Raw genomic sequence first — 17,915 nt, 5'->3', positions numbered from 1 at the left:
TGTTATTTTTCCTAAAATTTTGGCTATATACAAATAACACTTTAACCTTTATAATTTAATAATAATAACTCTCCGAATTTTTTTAAATTTGTGCAAATAACCCTCAATCATTAATTATTCTCTTGAGAGAGGTGATCACATAGTGCCCGACCAAATCCTTGATTCGGATTAGTCGATTGCCTGAATACTTAGTAATAAGATTTAAAAAAGGTGCCGAATGATCAAAGATAAAAAGAATTAATTATCTAGTCCCTTAAATTTACTTTTTTTTTTATGCATATAATCTTCTACAATTTTGAATTATATATAGCAAATAGCCCACTAAACTCTACGTTATGTGTGGATAAATAATGAACAAAATTAATCATAGGAGAGTTATTTGTATAACTGTAAAAGCTGGGAGATAATCATGAAAAATTTTCAAATGTTAAGGATGTTATCTATAATTAATTAATTAATTAATGGTGGAAGGAATAATTGTAGTAATAGTAGTAGTAATAATAATAGTAAAAGATATGATATCACTCTTGAATCTGAAGAGGCACTCATGAGACCCAAGATGTTTTTTTCCCCCAGAAACTATGGAAGCAATTATAACAAGACATTTACTTAAAAGAAATTATAAAAGAATTTTGAGTAAAATATTCTAATTTTCCTTCTATTTTACTTAAATAATCTTCACGATTTCTTAATAATTAAAATTAATAACTATTGATACTAATATCATTATTAAAATTTATTCAAATCCATAATAATTGAGAGAAAAAATATGACCAATTATAACGTAATAATCTAAACTGGTTGATCATCCGCACCGGTCCACCTCCGGTTGTGTGAAAGACAAATTTATCCCTAAAAAATATAAATGCGACGTCACAGCCTCCATCTGAACTTTCCGATAGCCTTCCTGAGCTTTGACGACTTCCATTGTTGTATTCTTCACTTTGAGTGGATGTCCAGATCCATTAGATATTCCTATGTGTTCTTCTGTTCAGCTTCGTTTACTGTTTGTATAACAGCTTTTGCTTCAAATGCACCAAGTTCGACGACAAGGGTTCTTCTCCTTCAGCTCAAAAAAAAAAAAAAAAAAAGACAAGGGTTCTTCTCCAACACATGAATTGTTTGGATTTGAAAATTGCTCTGTTTCACCACTTGCAAAACAGAGGTGAACGGAAAGGGATGACGAACAGGACGCAAATTCGAATTTATTTAACAAATTCGAATTTTGTTAACCTTGCAGAGTAAATTCGAATTTCATCAATAAATTCAAATTCCAACCTTACATTGTGGTGTTGATTTGAACTGACACAATCCCTGGGAGTCATGAGGAAGTAGTTGCAACATGGGTTTTTGAATTTGAAAGGGGGAGTTGGTGCAATACGCTACTCCTCTTGTGTAATTATAAGACAAAGAAAAAAAATATTTTTTTCAGTCCCATTTATAAATCACTATATTAAATTTTTAATATGAATGTATTATTTCATCCTCTATTTGTTTAAAGGTGTATATGTTAAATATTAGTAAAATTATAAAGTTGTTATATTTTAAACAAGAATTAATACAATTTAAGGTTTTTTTTTAATACATCGGAATAAAAACACTATTGAACTATGACTGATTGAGCTGTACAGAACTCAACAGCTTCTTTGCTCAAAACTTGGAGTCCCATTGGGCTATTCATTGCCTTCTTAGCTAGGGCGTCCGCCAAAAAGTTGTGCTCTCTACTGATAGTTTGGATTACTACTTTCATATCCCTCGTTAGCATAGCCTTAATCTCGCGAATGACTACCTCATCAACATGCAGGTTGTTAGTTTCTGCTAAGATAAGCCTGGTAGCTTCTGTTGAATCACATCGAATAATCACGTCTCGTTTGCCCAGGTCCTAGGCGCGCTTCAATCCCATTAAACATCCCCAGAGTTCTGCTGTGAGATGGTCGCCCTTATCTAGTCTGAGAAGAAATCCTTCAAGAACTTCGCCGTTCTGTTGCTTTGCCACACCACCACAAGCCACCAACCCGTTACAGTTTAAGAAGGCAACGTCAATCTCTACTACAAGGGTGTTGGCTAAGTTTCCAGTGTCTGATCTTGTCACATGTTGCAAACCCATATTCATTCTCGTACCCTGTAGTTTCACTATAGACGACCTCATACAGTCTCTAATTGCTTTAGCTTTTTTGAGGATCGTGTCATACTTAGTGGGTATATCTAAGTGCATGAACTCATTCCTAGCTCTCCATAGAAGCCAACAAAGTATTATGAACAATTCCTTCCACCTTGGTTCAGCAAGCCCAACCAGTCCCTTCATGTTAAACTGGCACCAACTCGAGAAGTTGCAAGGGAAGAATAAATTTGGCATGTGCGGCTTAATAATTCCTTCTCAGAACTGATGTATCTCAGGACAGTCTCTAAACACATGAGCTTCATCTTCCTGACATTGTTTGCATCTATCACATAGCCCGCTCTGGTGGATGCCTTGGTTAAATTTCCTTTGGTTGGTGAGAACTCGTTCATGCATCATAATCCAAGCAAAGGATTTGCACCTCTGTGGAATTTTAAGTTTCCAAATCCTATTCCAACTGATAGTAGCATCTTCAAGCTGAGGGTTAAGGGCCATATACGCTGACTTAGTTGTGAAATTCCCACTCTTCTCCCACTTCCAGCTAACACTGTCAGCTCCATAGTCGTCTGTGAACTGCTGGATCCCCTCCTTGGTGTACCTCCAGTTATTTTTAATGCCTCTCTACGTGTTTGATCCTGGCCTTTATTTTATCTATGATGAAGTGGTAAGTCTCATTCTTGACTCTATCATGATGAAGTGGAACACCCAGGTATTTGCCAAGATCAGTAGTCTGGGAGAATCCCAGTTCTTCACACAGTTGGAGGCTCTAGTATGATTAACATTACAAGAGAAAAACACCTTGGTCTTTCCCTGATTTACTTTTTGTCTCGAGGCTTGACAGAAACGATTTAGGCATTCCTTTATAACTGCCACCTGCTCTAAGCTAGCCTCTGCAAAAATTAACAAATTATCAGCAAAAAACAAATGAGAAATTAGAGGACCCAACTTACCTAGCTTGATAGGCTTCCATCTCCCTGGGTTAATTTCTTGCTGGATGATGTGAGCTAGTTTTTCCATACAGATCAAAAATAGATACGGAGAGAGGGGGTCTCCCTACCGGAGCCCTCTAGAAGGGTTACAACTCTCAGCTTTGTCACCCTCCCAGAGGATTTGCATGAACGGAGAAGAGATGCAGGCTTGGATGACTTGCTTGATCTTATTGGGCACTTCAAGTTCATTAAGACAATCTATGACAAAACTCCACTTGATTCTGTCATAGGCTTTTTCCAAGTCAAGCTTGATGGCCATGAAACCTTTCTTTCCCCTCATATTGCACATGGAATGAATTACCTCCTGAGCAACAATGATATTATCTGAACTAGTACGGCCAAGAACAAAGCTGTATTGATTTGGTGAGATTATGCTTGAAAGGCAGTTTTTTAACCTGTTCACCACAACTTGATGTGCAATATGTCAAAAATACCTTATGGGGGTGTTTGGATGAAAACTAAACCATAGTTTCAGAAGTAATTTTACGGTCTATAAGGTAAATATGTGGAAAAGTTTATCTCGATTTGTGAAAAAGTGCTTCTGAAAAGCATTTTTTAGAGTATCCAAACACCCCTTATAAATAGGATGAGAAGAGTATATGTGAGAGAGGTTTTCGGAATAAACTCATTGAGGTTGGATTGGCAAGATTTCGGATGCATTATTGTTCAATATTATTTAGTTGTTTATGTAGTCTTGTTATTGCTAATGATTGTCATGAGATAGGGCCATCAATTTTGAAATAAAATAGATTTGATTCAGTATGTTAACTTAACAAAACGCAATTTTATAATATTTTTTAATGAACATATATAATAACTTTTATATTCATATTGAATATTTATATTTATTAATTAAATTATAATGTACTTTTATTCATCTTTTGAATTATTGTATTGATTATTAAATTTTTAAATTCAAATGAATTTAATCAATAAATACTCATTAAGGGCAATATGATCATTTGCATGTTTTTGCTACCTAACTTGTTATCATTTTCATCCAACCAAACCAGTCATGATTGTGGCTCCACTTTCAAATATTCTTTCCCTTCACTTAGCATGATTAGCTGAGAGGTAAAACTTGAAACATGCAAACTAAGTTAACTATAGAAATCTACATCAGAACATGACAATTAGTCACAATAAAATTATTCATGGAAAAATTATGAGCTTGTTTGGTTTCTTGTTTTGAAAACAATTTTTTAAAAAAAAAACAAAAAAACTTGTTTGGTAATTTGTTTTTAGTTGATTGTTTTAAAAAATAAAAAAACAATAATCTGTTTTTAAAAACTAAAAAACCAAAACAACTTTTACATGTTTTCTTGTTTTTGTTTGTGTTTTTTATTTTTTGTTTTGAAAAATTAGAAAAATCTTTTTCTCTTCTCCTCTACTACTTACTACTTATCACTACCAATAATAACTACCACCTGGTAAAATGTAATTTTTTATATATTTTTTTTCAAATGTGATTTTTTTAACATTATTTTCCAAACAAATTTTTTTTTGTTTTTTGTTTCCAAAACTTGTTCTTAAAAACAATTTTATAAGATGGAAAACAAAGAACAAAAACAAACAGGCCCTATGTTGCTAATTAAATTCTGCTACTAAATTTAGTTGTCAAATTAATCAAGGACAGAGAAATTTCGTTCCTAAATTTTATTAGTAATTTGTTGATTTTTATAGTGTTACGCAAAAAGGTGAAGGCTTAGAAACTCAAAGTGACCAGGCCAAGTATTTAAAATGACACGCTCAAATGATATATATCACTGTTTTTATATATAGATGTTCATATCTAAATCTATTTCCTCATCACTTAAGTTGGGTCAAATTGTATTAATTAAGGGTAAACTATATCTAAGGTTGTGTTGGAATTCTATGCGCTAAAATGACTGAAAAAATTGCATTTAGTCTTCTAAGCAGTGAATTCACCTATTTGAGATATGTGATATTATATTATTATAATTCATTTTTGTAGGTAACATTTGGAGGAAAAGGCCCCTCCACAAAGAATTGTAATTCTTATGAAAGAATTAGGTCACTCAGAGGGATAGTTTTAAGATTATCTTATTATAAAAGACCAACTATGGAAAACACACTGATGCTCCCATGTCACAGTCGAGACCGTGCTACTTTACTCTTGTTAGTAACTCCGCCGGCGACGATGATTCCACTGCGCGCATGAACTCGGCGTCTTTTGCCAAAGCTTCTAGTAATGGGAAGCACACAGTTCAACGTCAAAGCTACCTTCTTCTGCTCCGGCATCAACCGTCAGCTTCCAATGCTTTGCATTCGCTGAGCCGCCGCGAACCGCCACCGGCCTTCCCCAGCCGAAGTCAATGTCATAAAAATTAGTTCTCGGGGAGCTGGCAGTTATCATAAACTTCCCAATTGTACCACCTGGCGGTGTACGTATTGTTGGATTTCGTACCCAAGCTTCAAAGTCGCTCTTGATCTTTTCTTCTGTGCATGAGGAGATTGCCTTGTTCATCTGCCAAGCAAACTTCCCAAGGCCCCCATCTCCCACTAGCTACCTTACTTTCATCGTCGCTTTATTGAATTGCACTGTGATTCCGAAATAGTTATCTAGGATTGGTGGGTGGGAAACTCTGGATCTAGCAGATGAGGAATCTGTAAGTGACTTCCTCTCCAGTGTCAAGATTCTGATTTTTGATCACAGACCTCCAAACATGGCCAATAACAGCTTGGACGAGATTTTGTTGCTGATAGCACCATCCTCCATCTCTGAATTAGCTTTTGCCTTGAGTTCAGCAATTTTTTCCCTTTTGAAGTGAAAGATCCTCCTTGAAAATGGAGGTGATTGAATCGAATCTGTTGACTCCTTAAGATGATGCTGCAATATTTTCCTGAATGGGATTGCTAAGGGACGCTCAATATTACCATGAGGAAACCACCGTTCAAATGAAGCGAGCTTCGAATTTGGGGCTCTCTGCTTTAGACGATTTCGAGAGATCTGAGCCCATGCGTTTAAGAAATTCCAGTATGGCTTCACATCAGCAAGACAATGATTCATGGAACAAGCGATGAAGATGCCATCCACAAGCTCTGTGACTTGAACGGCCACTAATGGGACCCGAGTTGCTTCAAAGTTCTTGATATTACGTGGTGGGAAGAAGGAGGAGACAATCCGAGGAACATAAGTGGGTTCGAGGATGTCGGCAATTGTAGTGTTGTCTGCCATGAACAAAGCTTACTCCGGCGTTGTTACAAGTGATGAAGACAGAGGATGTGCCATCCTCGCGGCCGTGGGGGACAACAAGAAGACGACCGGCGAGCGGCAGGAATAAGTCGAGGGTGGAAGAAAGCGAGTCCCTCAAGTGCTGGATCATTGTTTCTCTGGGTATTGAAGATGATGAGGAGGTGGATCTGTGAAAGAGAAGTCCCTTTTGAGCATACCCGAGAACTAGATATTGAAGATCCCATGGATTCAGATCGATTTGTCGGGTTGAGTCGCCATGATTAAGGCAGCTTCGTGCCCTGATCGTTGTTATGGAGATCATTCGGACGGCTTCCATGGGATAGTGTGTGTATGGAACTGTGATGTTTATCTCCGATTGCTTTAATTCACTGGCATTAATAGACTTCTCTTGTTTTGGACTGGAAGCCACTGACAGGCTCTAAGAGAACGCCAGATTGTCATCACTTGATCCGTGCCAGTCAATCCAAACCGTTCATTTCATCTCACTCGTTCGTTGTCAAGTACGAGGACTACATGATGAAATTTTAGAAATCCTTCATTTTATTAGACCCGACTTATGAGGTGTTTGCCGAGATAAATTTCTTTATATATTTACTTCGCATACTGTAAAATTACTTTTGAAACTATGGTTTGGTTTTCATTCAAATATCCCCTTAAAATGATAAGGTCAGGCCAATTTGTGTGACTTGAAAAATAGAATTTTTTAAATATATTTTTTCATGTTTTATAAAAAATAAAATTATTAATAAAAGACATAAGTGTGAATAAAATTAAGTTACAAACCCAAAACATTAGTATATCTAAACATCCATCAACATCCAAAAACATTATAAAATATCCATCAACAAGACAAATAACATCTAAAAGTTTCATCAACAGTATAAATATGTAATAGACAAACATTATCATCAATTTTTTGAAATTTTATCATCTATGTCATCAATTGTTCTTCTTTATGAGTATACTCTTCTTTAGTAACAAAAATATTAAATTTTTCTTCTTCATAGAAATTTCAATTTTAAATTTTGTAGTATTGAAACTCATAAATTTTTAATTTAAATTATAAAATCACAAGTTATATGAGTATAAGAACGCTCTTATCAAATATATATAATTTAAAAATATCAACTCATATAATATAAGACAAATTATTATTAAAGTCTAAATTAACTCTTTTTTATAAAAATTTAATTAAACAAATTATTGTCCAAAATCAAATTGTTTTATGAAATTTAATTTTAAAATAATAATAATTAAATATTTAAAATATCATTAATAATTTAAAATATTAATAATATTAACATTATATAAAAATTTTTTTAAAAATTATAAAAAATCTAAACGACCAATTCATTTAAACTTTCAGTCCCACATGATGAATTTTTTTAACAAAAAATTACAAATAAAGACATCTTAATATGTAAAATTATGATTTGAGACTCTTAATTTGAAAAATAGCAAATAAGGAGCCGATTCTACTTTTGTAAATATGAAATCGTGGTGAAATGTTTAAAATGCCTCTCAGTCAAATAACAAGTTGACTATAAGAAATGACAAGTTTACTTCAGCGAATAACAATTTCAGTAGACCAAATCACAATTTGGCTAAGGGTATGCCAATGACGAGTTGATTATGAAAAATGACAAGTTCACTTTAACGAATGACAATTTCAGTCGACCAAATCACAATTTGACTGAGGGATATTTTAGACATTTCACTCACATTTCATATTTGTAAAAGTGGGACATGGTCCTTATTTGCTATTTTCTAAATTTAGGGTCCCAAATCACAATTTTACACATTGACGGGTTTTTATTTGTAATTTCTCTTTTTTTTTAACTTGTTTCCTATTTAAAAGAAAAATTCTAAATCCGGCACTTATGATTTTTGAGACGCGAATGGGCCAGTCTATCTTCTTACCAACACTTGTTACGTACCCGCACCAGTTGTTACATCTTGATGTTTAAAAAACCAAGCTACTTAAAGCATCAAGTTCTCAAACATCCTTTATATATATATATATATATATATATATATATATAAATTTATAATTAAATAATATTATTTTAAAAATAAGACACAAAACTATATATAATTAAAAATTTTGATATAATAAATATAAAAATTCAAATTATGATCAAGAAAAGATAAAGATTGGAAATTGACCGACAAAACAAGATAAACATCTTGATTATCCTTTTTTTTTTACCAGAAAAACATCTTGATTATCAATTCTTCGAGCACAATATTTTATTAATTCTGTCATTCGGTGCATAAAAGAATCAATCGTATTTCAGATTAAACTTTTTTAAATAAATTATCGAATGAAACTAAACAAATACAGAATCAATAAATGTGAAACTATGCTTAATATAAAAATTAGTTAACTAATTAGAGTAAATTAAAAAAATTAGTTAAAGTAATTATTTACAAAAAACATATATTATCTCTTTAAAATATTTTTGTTAATTATGTGTATTAGGTAGAACTATCATTTGATAAAACTTTTAACATATACACTACTACAAAGATTAATTTAAAAAAATAAATAAATATGTGAAAAAATGAATTAAGGTTTTATATAAACATTTGAATTAGGCTTCATGCCATCTTAATTCTATTATTACTGTTCTTTTTGGTTCAATTTTTTTATTTTCTATTTTACTATAATTTTCCAGTTAAAAAGCTTCTGTCTGGGATTTATTTTCTTTGTTTAATGCATTGTCGTCGTGCGGACGTCCTAAAAAAATTTACAGCTTTGCTTCTGCGAGTGAATAATACCCCCTTTTTAAAGCTAAAAATATAATAATATTCTTTCTTTTTATTTTTTTTAAAAATAAATATTAATTCTTACCATTAAGTCAATCAATCCACTTAGTTATATGATGAAAAAAATATATATAAAACAAAATAAAGAGAACAAATGTTCAACTGTAAATAATATATATATAACAAAAATGCTTTACTAGTCACATGTTGCCATTCCTAGTCTACTTTTACATTCTGAGATTGTGAATTCTCTTACGTGTTTTGTAATACTTATGTTTCTTGTATATCCTGGAATTTGAGCTGTAAATCGTTAAATTTCACTTTTTTTATTAATACTTAAACACTTATATTTAGGATTGTGAATTTTCTTATGTTTTTGTAAATTGCCTATTTTGGATTATCAATCGTTAAACTTTTATTGTAAATCTTCAAATTTTACATGCTTATTCATACCTAAATACTCACTTTCTCTTATATTTTTTGTAAATGACCAAATTTTTATTATAAATTTCTGAATTTTACTTATAAATTATCGAATTTCACTTGTTCATTTACATTTAGATACTTGTATTTGTTTGTTATATATATTTTTCTTTACATTATATGACTAAGTGGATTGGTTGGCTTAGTAGTCATATATTTTTGGGTATATCAATGGGTTATGAGTTCAAACTCTCTTTTACCACCTTATTTTTTTAAAAAAAAAATCCTTTGACCCCCGATGCTCAAGTGGCATCAGAGGTTGGAGCTCTAGTAACAATTAATATTTATTTTTTTTTAAAAAGAAAGAGTATGATTGTATTTTTACCTTTAAATTTTAATTTCATTTGGGTCCAAGAGGGTTGATTGAAATTTTAAAATGTTTTGGGAGTTGACTGATATTAATTAGCTATTAGGAGAGTTTATTGAAATTCTTCCTTTTTTTTTTTTATAACGTTTTATTAGAGCACTACAGAAACAACCCAAATTGAAGTGCTGAACCTGGGCTGGAGTGGATGTAAGCATAGAAGACCGGAAAGTAAAAGACAGCACACATGACAAACAAGCTGACAAAGCCCAGATAAGAAGACATTGAAAATTCTTCTTGAGCCACTAGGGATGAACAAGTAAAATACAATAAAACAACTCCGATTTCAAATCCTGTATTTATTAATTACAATAATTTTACTAACAGGATTGGATCTAGTAAAAAAAACTAGTCCCTCACAATATGACAAACTAAGATTTGAATTTCACATGAAAAAAGTATCAATATTTAGTATCTGATAGTGTATCGAATATAATTATTTCCGTGGAAGGATTCCTATGCGTAGCCCAAAAAAAAAAAATCACAATCCTTTTCAGAACTGGACGACAATTATTGAGGAGTTAAAGGGTATGCTCCAATGGAACTGGTTGCTGGACAGTAGACATAGAGAACATAGTTAGAGAGGAAAGTAGCCAGACTCCCTAAGGGCTGTTCTTGGTCCTAACTCAGGGCATTTATATTCTAACTTTATAAGTTACTTTCCGTTAAACCAACAGGAGTCGGGTTACCTGTGTTTTAAAAAAAACAATCCTTTTCAGAAGGGTTTAGGCCAAAAAGAATGCGCCATTGCTTTATTTTAGATAAAATTAATCTCGCAGTCTTTATAGTTTTATGAAATTTAAATTAGGTTTTTACAGTTTTTTTCTTTGTATTCCATTCTTGTTGTTTGCTATAGTGCTTCCATTAAATGATATGTGATGCTGCTACTTCAAGTTGACGGGGCTGCCGTGAAGCTGATAAGTTCTGACTAAGCATCGTCTTCCCCCAACATAACTGGTCTTGGGCCTACTTCTGCAAATTCTTTGAATGTATGATGAATGTTCTATGGAAATCATATGGAAGCCTGGAAGGAAGCTTAAGTACGGAAGTTTCTAACTTCAAATTCATGGTATTAACAAATTAAAGTTAAGAACGTTATCAATTTATATAACATTAAGTTCAGGAAAGTTACGTTTAATTTAGTCTTTATTTAATTTTATGATCACATCTCCACTCCAGAGTGCTGGAAACTACACAAAGGATAGGATTGCCGGAGAGAATTAACAGGAAACAACAAGAGTAATAAAATAAAGATTTGTTATGACTCTTCTTGAACCTGGATGGGTGGTGATGAGACCCAACAATATGAACAATTATAACAAGACATTTTACTCATAAGAAATTGTAAAAGCATTTCTGAACTATTCTTCACTTGATTAATATTCACTAGGGTTCGACAAGCAATTTATTGTTTTAAATCATGGCTGGAGCTTGTGATTTAAGCAACGCATTATTATTATTATTATCATCATCTTGGGTGGAACAAGACGGTATTTCCCAACCAATAGCTAACGACTAATTAATTCTCTTGAGATGTAGAAACGTATTACTTCTTTGGTTTTTAATATAAAACCTAATTGTTGAGTTGATTTTGGTTCTAAATATAAAATCTATTTCTCATATTTATTAATTTTTTCTAAAATACTCCTATGGATACTCTCTCAACCATAATCAAGTAGGAGAGATAGAATATTAAGGAAGATAATTATAGTGTTTTAGGAAAAACATGTCATATTTCTTATAATTAACTAACTTACCTAACTTTTTTAATTTAATCAAATTAGTTAAATAGATTTTATATTAAGAATCGGATGAGTATTATTTAATCATTTAGTAAGAATCTAAAGACGCATTGAACGATGGGAAATAATTGAAGGCCTCTTAACACTTTTCCAATGGGAAAAAGAAATAAGGAGTGGTTTGAAGAATGTAAATGGAATATCAATATGCTGCAGCCCTTAAAAATGGCAAAGCAAAATACAGGTAGCTAGTGTCCAAACTTTCTATACATATAAAAAAAGTATGGATCTTGGTGGAGAATTTATTCTTTCTTTAATTTGGCCTTATTGCCTGTCCTCGGCAGAATGCGTATAATTTTTCTTTTTTGAAAAAAAATAATTGTAAGACTTTGTGTGACTGTGTGAGTGGACCAGGGCAAAAGCTGATAAATGAATAGCAGAGAATTTGGATTCTAATATTTTGGCCCCTCATCGTCATACTCTAGCCTCATTTAAATATATATATATATATATATATATATATATAAACTATAGCTAAAAATATTAGTAACAAAATTTCAATAACTATATATGCATGCAGCTTCCCTAAGATAGATATGTAAATGCGTCAAGTTAGAACGTCTAAATAACCTTGTCTTCAAATCTTATTCTGCCTTTATACTCTGATCTTTATGGTGAACATAATTGATTGAAGACGTTTCTTAACATTGCTGGATTCATATTCTCTATAATGAACTGCCTCTATATAAACATCCCCTTCGGTTGAAGATATAGAATAATTCTAACTACTACATCTTTGATCTTTTTTTTTTTTTTAAATGTCAATTGTTTTAATTTTACCTTTATTATTAACCATATTAATGGAGTAGTATGCAACTCACATAGAACAAGATGACCTTTTATTTTTTTTGCGTATACATCTGGTATTCTAACCAACCCCTCAAGAAATTATAAATTATATATTGATCTGGATCGAGTCATGGTAAGACCTATGTAGGCGGTGACCCTACCACCTATGCTATTGTTTTCCCAAAGGATCAAACATGTGATATTTGGTTAAGATGAAATAACTCTTGCCACTTGATCCAAGCACTCGGTGGTTACAACATGACTTACATTTAGATTGAATCTATCATATATTTAGAATTGGAGGAGTGTGTGTATATACATGTTTGAAACAAGATGATATGCAGAGATCATGATGAATAATATCAGTGCTTTACAAGTACAAGAGTGTCGTATATGATAAAGTTAAGATAGAATTCACTGAATTGGGGAGATATGGGTGCATTTCAGGGAACAGTGTGGGGAAGGAAAGAGAGATTCAAATCTCCACAACTTTGGAAGCTTTATGTTTGTCTTCTTATTTTCTTATTATCAGTGAGTGAGTCTGAACGTTAAAGCATTATCATTTTATGGTGGCATTCTTTAGAATTGGTCTTTTTGGTAGGCCCTCTCATTCCTTTCATTTATATGCCAGTTTCAGTGAAGCACAACAATTATTTTTCACTCACACACACAGATATATATATATATATTAAAATCATGACCACACATAAAAATGTCACTTTAAGATCTCAGGGCCAACAATAGTAGGGTTTTTGCGGAGCAAAGTGAGGAAGAGAATAGAGATCTCAAGGCCAACCATTGGGATGAGTCAAGTGATAGGGACAGGAAAAGACAGCATATCTTTGCAAAAGTGACCAAATGATTTGGTTTTAGTTGGAATTTGGTGAAATTTTCAATGATTTATTTCAGGGCTTAGTTACTTATATTCATAATAAATCAAGAAAAATTCTAAAACAATGCCTTTAAAATTTTAAAATTCCAAATTAAGAATGACTAAAAAAATATGTTGTCATATGCTTTCTAAATGTTGTCAATTGTTATTAAAGTGTAATGAACAAGACTGATTTAAAATTTTGAAATTCAAAAGTATTTTTTAAGATTCTCCCATAAGTCAACATATATATGTATATATATAATAGTTACAAATCATGAAATATGGGACTTATTTTACATAACATACTATTTCTTCATAAATCTAAAACTAGGCATACATTTATTAGTGTTTCTCATACAATAATCTCTCTTGGAGTCAGTTGTTAGAGTTTGCCATATGTCTACTACATGTTAAAAAAAAAAAAAATTGAAGTAAATTTTTGCTAATAAAGTGATTTATATAAAATAAAACCCATTCAACTTGATACCAATTTAGTGGTGGTGTTGGAAAAATGTTGACTTTATAGGAGCTTGTGGGGAAGAGAAAGAGGGAACCACCTTTATGTTTTAAAGCAAGATGCTTTTCGTTAGTTTATTACAGTAATTGTCTGTTTTCTTGAACTTTGATTTAGAGACAACTTGAGAGAATTAGAATAACAAACTAAAGTGTTCTTTATCTTCTCTGGCCTACTTTGTTACATGTAATTAAACAAATCACTATGCAACTTTTTACAGTACCTAACAAATGATTCTTCATCACTTGTCACTCTCCGTTTATTATTCATATTTTTTATTTTTCATGAAACAGAATAATCCTTTTATTTTCTGCACCAATCCATGATTGAAGGACCTTTCTTTTTCAACCATCTTTTGCATTTATCTTCAAATGTCATACGTGTGGCTTCACTTTCATATATTCTTTCCCTTCTTGTTGTATGATTGGCTAAGGGGAAAATTTGAAATATGCAAACTAAGTTAATTATAAAAATACACAAGAAACTGACAGATAAATTTTAGCAAGGAAACTTATAAGACATACTTCTTGCTTGTTAATTATCACTTCGAAAATTTATTGCAGGAAGCATTATAGTACCATTGATGGCTAGGTTTTCTTTCTATTTGACAGAAAGAGAAAGTGAGAGTGAGTGCCATTCTGGTGCAATAACATGAAGAATGCTTGTGATTCCTCTTTCTGATGCCAACATGACATGAACAAGGGCCAATTACTGTTTCATTTTGAGCTGACTTTATCAATCATCAACACCTTCCTCCTTTTTTATTATTTCCTCTTCAGAAACAGCCTGATCTGATTTCTTTTGAAGCTTTCTTTGATCTTATAATCATCAATTTCTTCTGAGCCATCAGTATGGAAAGAAGAGATCTTTCTTTCTCTATTTAGTTTCTTTATCTTCTTCTTCTTCTTCTTCTGCACTTCAGTATCTGGTTTGCTTTCTTCTAAAGGTGTCAACAATGAAGGTAATAGGAACTTCTCTCATTTTGAGAATTAAATCATAAACCATAAAACTAATGTCCCTGTGCTATAATCATACAGTGCAAGCTCTTATTGGCATTATTAAAAGTTCTTTGAAGGATCCTAACAATGCCCTTCATAACTGGGATATGTATGAAGTGGAGCCTTGTAACTGGGCTTTGGTATCTTGCTTTGGTGGTTCTGTGACTGACCTGTAAGTCATACAAACAAAACTGTAGTTTACACTCTTCTTTCAACTTTGATTTCTTAATTTCACTTTCTTTTAATTCTTCTTCTTCCCTCTTCTTAGGGAATTTCCAAGCCAAAACTTTTCTGGCTTTCTTTCCCCAAGCATTAGCAACTTAACCAATCTCAGGAATCTGTGAGTAGTAATCTGACATCTGACAAGAACATAAAATATCCAGCGTCTCTTCATGGGTTAACAAGATCTTTTGTTTGTTCTAAGTTATGTATTTACATATTTTTTCAGGATCCTGCAAGCTAATAATATATCAGGACCAATTCCTTCTGAGATTTGGAAGCTGCAAAAGCTTCAAACTCTTGATCTTTCTCATAATTCCTTCACTGGTCAACTTCCAGAGAGTCTCTCCGCATGAAGAGTCTCAATTATCTGTAAGTTGAAGAAGAATGATTGATATTCATAGAAAATTTTCACATATAATCTCCTTCTTGTTTTAGATACTGATCATTGGAATTTGAACTGTAATCAGGAGGCTGAACAATAATAGTCTTACAGGACCAATACCTTCCTCTTTGGCTGACATGACCCAGCTTGCTATTCTGTGAGTATCCTAAAGCCTTCTTTACTATAGTATTATTTCTTTCTTCATTTTTTCCCTACTTCTTATTCTCCTTCATCATTTTTATTTCTGATTGTTATTTTGTCCACTTCTGAACTTTGCACAGGGATGTTTCCTATAATAACTTGAGTGGACCTCTACCAACAATAAATGCAAAAACTTTCAAGTAATTAACTTGCTTCTTTAGGCCTTTTTTCTTTAATCAGACTTTCTTCACTTTCAGCTTTTGTTTCCTGGGAAAATTACAGTTGATGATCTCAGAGTTAAAGATGACTCAGGACAAACTATTATTCAAACAGGACAGACAAATACAGATATCTTTAACTTGAGATTCTGTACTGTGATTATTTTCTCGCATCAAGTGAAGACTATAGTTTCTGTTCATTATTTAGTACATATTTTATATGTCTTGAAACAGTATTCTAGGAAATCCCCAGATTTGTGCCACTGGAACTGACCAACAGTGCTTCAGAACAACAGTTTCAACTAATTTTAATAACTCTCAAGGTAATCAAACTTGCTGCATATTGCAGATCTTTTTTATGCTTTTGATTATCTTGGTTTTTACCTTTGAATTAGTCCTTTTTTTTTTTTTTGGTTATTGATCTGTCTTTGACTTTCAAAGATAAACATTTTCTTTGAATGGAAGGGTAAATTTTACAAATTTACTTGAATTTTATTGGAATTACACACATACTTTTAAAATATGAAATATTTAAAAACAGAATTTATGTATGTATTGTAGATATAAAACAGAATCCTTTTCAATTTTAAGAAGAATTAATATTATCGTAATTTTTTGTTTTAGCTTTAGTAAACCTTTCATATTTTATAAAATTCAAAGAGATATCTTTATAATTTATTCATGAAAAAACAATGTTCTTCATTTATATATCTACAAATTTCTTTTTTTTTAACTACATATCTTTTTTTGTAACACAATATGCATATTTTTTAAAATTTAAAACTAAAAAACTATGCATAAAAATATCATGTGGAGAAAATATTGAAAGAACACACAATTTTCCTGAAAAAAAAAAAAAAAACAGAGTTGAACTCATAAGCTCTGGGGCATAGTAAATTTTTTACATTCTAATACAGTTGCTTGAAGTGCTTGCCCAGGTGCCATTCGCCACCCACCAGTAAACAAAGAATCGCAAACTTGTCTTGGCACTTGCTTTAGCGGTAAGCTGCGTCTCCTTACTAACTCTGGTCTTCGGCTTCCTCTGGTGGAGACAAAGATCAAGCAAACAAGTTTTCTTCGACATTAATGGTTAGTGAATCATAATCTGCATTTCATAATAACAAACAAAAACTCTTAGTTCCACATCATAACAAGTTTTTGTTCATTGATGTTTCTGATCTCAGAACAAATGCAAGAAGATGTGCGCCTTGGAAACTTGAGAAAGTTCCACATAAGAGAACTTGAAGTTGCCACGAACAGTTCAGCAGCAAGAACTTGATTGGCAAAGGAGGATATGGGAATGTGTACAAAGGCTATCTTTCAAATGGTGGGGTCATAGCAGTGAAAAGGCTTAGAGATGGCAGTGCCATTACAGGGGAGATCCAGTTCCAGACTGAAGTGGAGATGATCAGCCTGGCTGTGCATCGCAATTTGCTTCGTCTCTATGGATACTGCATCACTCCTACAGAGAGACTCCTGGTTTATCCCTTCATGTCCAATGGTAGTGTTGCTTCTCGTCTCAAAGGTATTACCAACCGACTTTACTATGGGAGGTCATAGATATAATCTGGTATTTAATACTGCTGACCAATTCAGATTCGAGCATTGTTAAGTGTGTTGAATCACAAGAAGCTTTCCTCCTGTCCACAATGCTCAAACGCAAAACAGTATTAAAGATATCAAATGACTTATATTCAAACCAACAACTATTGGCATAATCAGACCTTTTCCCCTGTGCATTGCACTCGGATGTTTAGTATTTGAAAGAGAGACAGTATAAACATGAGGGGGGAAAAGTTGATAGAAGGTACTGTTCACCTAAGCACAACATTCATCATCATCCAACTTTTAGAGATGAAATATGTAAGGATACTCATTTTGTAGATACTTATACTTTTTCTCAAATTTTCATTTCTTACTTGTATGTTTTTCTCTCTTAATCAATTCTTTTAATTTTTGCTCTGTTAGTACTATTAGCTCCTTCAGAGTAAAATTACAAGGGCTAATGTTGTTAACAGAGCAAAGTTAAAAATTTTA

At 32.4% G+C, this 17,915-nt stretch overlaps 2 pseudogenes; one reads left to right on the top strand and one right to left on the bottom strand.

Moving 5' to 3' along the window:
• Window positions 1-5,779: 5,779 nt before the first annotated feature.
• On the bottom strand, window positions 5,780-6,641 carry LOC114760142 (protein ENHANCED PSEUDOMONAS SUSCEPTIBILTY 1-like; annotated as a pseudogene).
• Window positions 6,642-14,748: 8,107 nt separating this feature from the next.
• LOC114760145 (protein NSP-INTERACTING KINASE 2-like) lies at window positions 14,749-17,529 on the top strand (annotated as a pseudogene).
• Window positions 17,530-17,915: the final 386 nt, after the last annotated feature.

This window comes from Neltuma alba, unplaced genomic scaffold, assembly GCF_004799145.2.
Source record: "Neltuma alba isolate B1F8T4 unplaced genomic scaffold, ASM479914v2 tig00010937_pilon, whole genome shotgun sequence".
NCBI classification, from domain to species: Eukaryota; Viridiplantae; Streptophyta; class Magnoliopsida; order Fabales; family Fabaceae; genus Neltuma; species Neltuma alba.
The sequence above is the reverse complement of the archived record's forward strand: the minus strand, read 5'-3'. Positions and strand labels throughout refer to the sequence as shown.